Source organism: Carlito syrichta, unplaced genomic scaffold (genome assembly GCF_000164805.1).
Source record: "Carlito syrichta isolate Samal-C Ts95f unplaced genomic scaffold, Tarsius_syrichta-2.0.1 Scaffold305792, whole genome shotgun sequence".
Taxonomy (NCBI): Eukaryota; Metazoa; Chordata; class Mammalia; order Primates; family Tarsiidae; genus Carlito; species Carlito syrichta.
Genome location: NW_007249888.1, coordinates 166,864 through 175,615, shown reverse-complemented (window position 1 = coordinate 175,615; position 8,752 = coordinate 166,864).

Genomic DNA, 8,752 nt, shown 5'->3' with positions numbered 1-8,752 from the left:
TTGCCTGAGCCCGCGGGTTTGAGACCCGCCTGGGCAGCGAGACCTCATCTCTACAATAAATCAAAAAATCAGTCAGGCATGGTAGTGCATGCCTGTAATTCTGGCTACTTGAAAGGCTGAGGCAGAAGGATCGCCAGAGCCCAGCAGGTCGAGGCTGCGGTGGCTGGGAGTGGCCACTGCACTCCAGTCTGGGCGACAGAGTGAGACTCCCACTCAAAAATAATAATAATAATAATAATAGCATTAAATGGAAATAGATTAAACAATCTAATCAAAAGACAGAGATTTTCAAATTGGATAGATAAACATGATTCAACTATACACTGTCTACAGAAGTCACATGTTTTTTTCCTTTTCTTTGAGACAGGATCTCACTTTGTCACCCAAGCTGGAGTGCAGTGATGTGATCATGGATCACCACAGCCTGAAACTCCTGGGTTCAAGCAATCCTCCCACCACAGCCTCCCAAACAGTTTTGACTACAGGCATGTGCCACCTTTCCTGACTAATATTTTTTAATTTTTGTAGAGACGGATTCTCCCTAGGTTGTCCAAGTTGGTCTCCAATTCCTGGCCTCAAGTTATCCTCCCATCTTGGCCTTTAAAAGTGCCAGGATTACGGGCATGGTATGCCCAGTCAGGAATCACATTTTAGTTCTAAAGATACAAATAGATTGAAAGTAAAAGGATGGTAAAAACATATATCATGCAAACAATAACCACAAGAAAGCTGAAGTACCTATATTAATACAAGACAAAATAAATTTTGAAACAATGCCATTAGACATGCAGAAAAATAGTTTATAATAATAAAACAGTCGATCTATCAGAAAGATATAGCAATAATAAGTATATATGCACCTAATAACAACAATTTGGAAGCCACAGTACCCCACTTCCAATAATGTATGGAACAACTAGACATATGATCCACAAGGAAACTGAAGATTTGAACAACACTACAAACCAACTAGGGCTAACATTCACCTACAGAACACTGCAAACAGCAAAAACAACATATACACTCTTCTCAAGATCACATACAACATTCCCCAGGAATAACAGGCACTAAAACAAACCTCACTACATTTAAAAGAATAAAAATAATACAATGTTCTCTGAACACAATAAAAAGAAATCAGAAACCAATAATAGGAAAACATTTGGGAAACTCACAAATAAGTGGATATTAAAGCAACACATTTCTAAATAACCAGTAGGTCAAAGAAGAAATCAAAAGAAAATCAGAAAATACTACGAGTTAAGTGAAAATAAAGACACATGACATCAAAATTTATGAGATGTAGTTAAAACAGTGATTAGAAGAAAATGTACAGATGCAAATACCTATTAATTAATTATTAAGATAGTAATATCACTCAAATGATCGGTAGTTTAACATAATTTTCAACAGTATTCCAGCTAACTTCTTTGTAGAAACTGACAAGGTAATTTAAATATTCACATCAAATTACAAGGCACCCAGAATAGCGAAAAGAATCCTGTAAAGAACAAAGTAGGAGAATTCACACTTTACAATTTTAAAACATACTACAAACCCACTCGAGCTAACATTCACCTACAGAACACTGCAAACAGCTGGTAAAAATGATAAACATATAGATCAATGAAATAGAATTGAGAATCCAAAAATAAACCCACACATCCCTGAGCAACTGATTAGCAACAAGGATGCCAAGACTATCCAGAAGTAGAAGAATAGTCTTTTCAAAAAATGATGCTTGGGGGAAATAATGATGCTGGGACAACTGGATAGCTGTATGTAAAAGAATGAAGTTGAACTCTTACCTTACTCCATATACACAAATTAATGCAAAATGAACCAAAGTCCTAAATGTTAGAGCTAAAACCATAAAGTTCTTAGAAGAAAACACAGGGCTAAATCTTCATGACCTTGTGTCCTAGTTTGTTTTGTGCTGCTATGACAGAATACCTAAAACTGGGTAATTCATAAAAAACAGAGATTTATTTCTTAAAGTTTCTGAGGCTGGAGAATCCCAGTTCAAGGGGCTGTATCTAGCCAGGGGTAATTTGCTGCATTATCCCTTGGTGGAAGATGGAAGGTCAAAAGAGTGCTTGAGAGAGAAAGAGGGAGCCAAATTCACTTTTATAACAAATCTGCTCCAGAGATAATAAACTCACTTCCACCATAGCAGCATTAATCCATCCATGGGGGCAGAACCCTCATGATCCAATCTCTTCTTAAAGCTCCCACCTTTCAACACTGTTGCACTGGAGATTCAGTTTCCATACATGAATTTTGGGAGATGTTTTCAAACTGTAGCACATTGGTTTTGGCAAAAGACTCTTATCTATAACACCAAGTGTGAGCAATGAAAGAAAAAAATAAATAAAGTGGACCTCATCAACATTTAAAACTGTTGTGCTTCAAAGGACATCTTCAAGAAAATGAAAAGACAACCCAAAGAATGGAAGAAAATAATTTGCAGATAATATAAATAACTTGTATCAAGTCAGGCGCAGTGACTCACACCTGTATTCCCAGCACTTTGGGAGGTAGAGTCAAGAGGATTTCCTGAGCTCATGGGTTTGCGAGCCCAGGGGTTTGAGACCAGCCTGGACAACTTGCTAAGATTTCGTCTCCACAATTGAAAAAAAAAATTATCTGGGCGTGGTGACGCACACCTGTGGCTCCAGCTACTTGAAACACTGAGGCAGAAGGATTGCCTGAGTCCAGCAGGTCGAGGCTATAGTAGCTGTGAGTGTGCCACTGCACTCCAGCCCGGGCAACAGAGTAAGTTTCTAACTAAAAAAAAAATGATGAAGATAAAAAAAGAACTGTATCCAGAATATATTTTTAAAAACTCTTGCAACTCAAAAATAAAAAGGCAACTTGATTTAAAAATACACAAAGGCCCAGGCACAACAGCTCACACCAATACCCAGCACATTGAGAGGCTGAGGCAGGAGCATCACTGGAGCCCAGGAGTTTGAGACCAGTCTGGTCAACATAGTGAGATCCCATCTCTACAAAAAATAAAAAACTGGCCAGGCTCAGTGGCTCAGCCTATAATCCCAGCACTTTGGGAGGCCGAGGCAAGTGGATTGCCCAAGCCCACGGATTCAACACCAGTCCTGGCAACTTGGTGAGACTTTGTCTCTACAATAAACAAAATAAATTAGTTGGGTGTGGTAGCACGCACCTATAGTTCCAGATACTTGGAAGGCTGAGGCAGAAGGATCGCCAGTGCCCAGTAGGTTGACGCTGCGGTGGCCGTTAAGTGTGCCACTGCACTCCAATCTGGGCGACAAAGTGAGACTACACCTCAAAAATCAATTAAATAAGGCCGGGCTCGGTGGCTCAGCCTGTAATCCCCGTGCTTTGGGAGGCCGAGATGAGTGGATTGCCTGAGCCCGCGGGTTCGAGACCCGCCCGGGCAACTTGGTGAGCCCTAATCTCTGCAATAAATCCAAAAAAATGAGCCGGGCATGGTAGCGCGCGCCTGTAGTTCCAGCTACTCGGAAGGCTGAGGCGGAAGGATCACTGGAGCCCAGCAGGTCTGCACTCCAGTCTGGGCAACAGAGTGAGACTCCAACTCAAAAAATTAATTAATTAATTAATCAATTCGATTTAATAAATAAATAAAAATGAAAAATTGGCCTGGTGGTATGCACCTGTATTCCCAGCTACTCAGGTGACTGAGACAGAAGGATTGCTTGAACCCAAGAGTTTGAGGCTGCAGTGAGCCATGATCTGCACTCCAGCCTGGGTGATAGAGCAAGGCCTTGCCTCAAAAAAGGAAAGAAAGAGAAAAAGAGAGCGATAGAGAGAGAGAGAATAGGCAAAGTGAAGTAGACTTTTTTACAAAGAAAATATAGGAATGACAGATAAGTACGTGAAAATATGTTCAACATCATTAGTTTTAGGGAAAAGCAAGTAAAACCACAATGAGATACCACTTCAAACCACCAGGATGGCACCCCAGCCTACAATGTCCTCCCTAAGGGAAGTGGACCTGAGAGTTTTAACGGAGTCTCACTAGTCCTCACAAATAAGTCTGCTTTGGCAGAGCACATTAATGCTCTTCACGGAATTAGGCAGGCAACAAACCCATCCAAGTCGCAGGCATTCCTATACATCATTTGTCCCATTAGGAGGGTAAATGAGGTTTTCTTACAGGATTAAGCACGTTGTGGCTGTTTGTTTCTTTCTTAGGCTGATATCCCTTTCAGGAAACTCCTTATAACACCCCTGCATGCTGTCCCTGGAGGAATGACTCTCTGTCTTTATTTTTATTTTTTTATTTTAAAGATGTGGGGTACAATTTAGGATTAGGTATACAAGTGTTCATCATGCAGTTAAAGTTTGGGCCTCCCTTTTGTCCCCACTTTGCCTGGTTTGAGATCAGGTACCCTTATTGATATCGTGTTCCCCCAATCCCACCCCGGCAGTATCCTTCTACTGCCAATCCCTTTCTTATAGTATTATGGTAAATGTTCAGGGTTCACTTGTGAGTGAGAATATGTGGTACTCTGTTCTTTGTTTCTGTGATAGACCACTGAGTATGATAGACAGTAAATCCGTCCAAGTCACTGAAGCCCATAGGTTTTTTCTTCTTTTTGACTGTGTAATATTCCATTGTGTATATGTACCACATTTTTAAAATCCAGTCCAGTTTCGATGGGCAGCACAGTTGGTTCCATGTTTTTGCTATTGTGACAGTGCCGCAATAAACATGCATGTGCGGCTATCTTTTTTGTAGAGTGATTTGAGTTTCTCCAGGTATATTCCCAGTAGGGGGATTGCTGGGTCACTCTGTCAAGTATTACCACCATTTACTAGATACCCCTGGTCCCTCTGAACCCCAGGACTGGCCATAACTCCCATTTCCTCCCAGGAGTTTCCTAAGCATCTAGACAACTATTTTCTGGCTTTCCTGATGTGTTCAGTCAAACATGTTTCAATTCTGCTTCGAGATAAGCTAAAATTCTCCCCACTTCATTGTCCCACATTACTTTTAAATGCATAACTGACTAATTTTATTCCAGGACTGCTTTATGATCTTTGTGGATTTTAGGTAATTTTGCCTTCATGGACTTATTTCTCCACAAAAATACTAAAAGTTATATTTTTCAAATGTTAAAAATTATACCAAAAAAATGCATTGGCATGAAGATTCATTTCTTCCCACCTAAAATTTCATTTTTTCTTCTATTTAAAAAAAATTAAATATTTTCATGAGGTCCTAAAAATATTTGGGCTCCATGCACTGGGCCTTCTCTACCCGTGGATTAACTTGACCCTAGTCTTATCGATATTCAACAAATGTTTGTTGAATAAGGTCAAAATTCAAGTCCAGCCTACTCAAAAAGTTGTTTGAGAATCAAATGAGAGAGGCGTTTTTCAAGCAATTTGTAAATGTAAATACTCTGCAAATAAAAGAAATCTGGAGGAGGGAAAGAGATGCTAATTTGGGGACTGGAACTCAAGATTTTATCCAGAGGAGGAGGAAAACCAGGTTGTGAGTATCACTAACAGGGAAAGCAGCAGAAAACCGAAGAAAATGTTTGCCTCTTTCAGTATTTTGCCAAGACCTGGGCCTGCGTGGTGCTCACCCCTGGATTTGGACAGCTGTCAGGAAAATCAGCAGGAAACAGAACAAACATATGTCAAGACACAGGCAACATCAGACTGTGAAAGCGGATCCACAGGCCCGGCTCCACCAGATGGCAGTATGTCAATGGGGAGTCTAATGGAGCGTCTCTAAGGGGCCCCAATTAAATGACCTTGTGCTGATGCCAGAGCAGGGAAACTGTTTGTTTGGATGATTGCTGATAATTTTTCTACTCATTATCAAATAGGAATTTTTTTAATAACAGCAAAAGATACAAAGATGTGTACATTATTGTACTCCTTGCCCACAATGAGACTACAATCAAAACAGGGAATTAAGACATGCAAATAAGCCATTAATATTTATTGATAGTCACTATACACAAATTAAATTATCAGCAGCATCAGCAGCATCAGCAGCATCGTTTTCCATTGCAAAATGCCATTGATATTGACTTTTCATTCAGTTGACCTTGGTGCATTTCTTCTGAGTCTTGTAGATGGAAATGAATTCATTGTGTGATGTAAATTGTACGGCCACAGTCTGGTGTAATATTCATTCTGGGGGTCATCCAGGGCTGGAGAACACTTCAGTACCAGAGGCCATGCCTTGTGACCAAGCACAGGCCCCAGCTGAGGACTTGCAGAGAATTCCTGCCCTGCATCACAGCCTCATCCTACTCAGCTGTGTAGGTTTCCAAATCAGTTACAAGAGCACAGGCCTTTTAGGACACCTTTATCAGTTTGCTCAGGCTGCCATTACAACCTACCATGGACTGGGTGATTAAACAAAAATTTATTTTCTCACAATTCTGGAGGCTAGACGTCCAAGAGCAAAGTGTCATCAAGATTGGTTTCTTCTGAGACCTCTCTCCTTGGCATATAGATTTCCATTGTGTGTCTTCCCATGATCTTCCTTCTGTACTTGTCTGTGACCAATCTCCTCTTCTTACAAGGACATCAATCAGGTTGGATTATAGCCCATCTTGATGACCTTATTTTCACTTCATTGTTTTTAAAACATCCTATCTTCAAATACAATCACATTCTGAGGTACTAGGGCTTAGGACTTCAACATATAAATTTTGGAGGGACATAACTCAGCCCACACCAACACCCAAATTCTTGTCCTTGTTCTCCCAGTTTGGTGGGTGATTTACCAATGCTAAGCAAGTCATTCTCTGGGCCTCAGGCTTATTGGCTATATAAATGAAGTTGTTGGATTATGTCATCTCTGTGGTCTGAAAGTCTATGATCACTACAATCAATACAAGTCTCAGTTTTGCAAGACCAAAAGCAGGATGACTTCCAAACTAGTCACAAAAGACCATTGTCTCTGTGCATGAAAATCGGCATGTGTATACACACACACGCACATATGTGTTTCAATATACCCTTATATCTATAAAAACAGCTTTCAGCAAATTATGAAGACCATTGTCCACATATACACCTGTACTCTGTACTTTAAAGATAATATCAGAAAAAAATACAAGTATTTAGGCTACGGGTAGTACCCTAGTCACCTCATTCTCTGTTTGGCAGACTTTACAGTGGAAAACAGGAATATCCGTGTGCGCATGAATATGGCGCTCTTTGCCCAAGTTCTAGGGACTTTCCCTCAGGTGGAAGGATAAGGAACAAGTATGCTGTGTGTAGCCTAGGAAACAGGCCTTCAGTATGGGCTGCTATTCTCTATTATGAGTCCTTGTCTATGCTGTGATATTCTCTTTGCATGAATTATCTACTTCTGCACCCACCCCCTCCCCTATTGCTGCAGGACAAGCCTGTTTCAAGACTCAACTCAAATGTTACCTCCTCCTTAAGACTTTCTTGATCTCCCTGGAAAGAATCTGCTCTTTACTTTGCCTATATAGCACATGGTATACTTTTTTGTAGTGATAAATAGTACCGGACAGCGATGCTAACTGGTTAGGACTATGCAATTGTTCTCCCTAAATCTGTATTTGTTCACTCAGCAGGGTTCTGGCAGCCACCATACTAAGCCTCAGAATTTAGGCCAGCACAGTGTATCCAACCCAGACCTGGCCTCAGTAAGAAAGAACTATTAATGATCACTAAGGGATGTGTGCTTCTTTTTCTGTCCCGGAAGCTAACTTCTGTCATTCCAGAACACACCAAGGAGACTACTTTAAAGGTAGGCCAAGACTCCCAAAGGCCCCTTCTCGAGAGAACACTGTGGGTAGATGGGACCAGCACTACATTCATTACCAGTCATCCAGGGTATTAAATAAAAGACACAAGGGTCTCACCCCACCCTTCTCCCAGCTCCCCATCCACACGTGTACATCAAATAGATATATCTAGAGAATAGCCAGAGACATAAAGCATACCCAGATGCTAACCAAGGCTACTCAATACTGATGCTTTTTCTCTCAAGCATCCTCTACACTACTACTCCCCACCTGATTTGGAAGACAGGTAAGAAATAGGCTCTAAACCTTGGCTCTGTGTGATATTCACATTTCTCATGGAAGAGAGAGATCTGAGATTCAATCAAGGTGTATACATTTATGATAATTAGGCAAGGCCACACTGGAGCTCTGGAAGAGAGATGGAAGACTGTCTTCTGGCACAGAAGGCAAATTTCTCAAACATAAAGTCCAGAAGTCCAAGAACTGGCAGTAGAACATTCTCTAAAGGGATTAACAGTTAGCCAGCAAATAAATGTGTGACTGCAAGCAAATCAGTAGCTTCTCTGGTTCTTTTATCTGCATAAAATAAGGGTTGAACTCGATACTCTCCAAGATATTTCCTCTAGTTATGGCAGCCTGATTCTACTAATCTATCCCAGACAGATTTTTCTGAAGGAAAATTTTTAAGGGAAAGGAGAGAAAAAGAGTGCCAGGTAGGGAATTACAACCTAACTGCTTTCTCTTGATCATGAGACCAAATTCACAGCAAATTATCCTACAAACTGACTTGGAAAAGAAACATAAGCCGGGCTCGGTGGCTCAGCCTGTAATCCCGCGCCTTTGGGAGGCTGAGGTGAGTGGATTGCCCGAGCCCGCGGGTTCGAGACCTGCCTGGGCAGGCGAGACCTCATCTCTACAATAAATCAAAAAATTAGCCGGGCGTGGTAGCGCGCGCCTGTAATTCTGGCTACTCGGAAAGCTGAGGAGGAAGGATCGCCGGA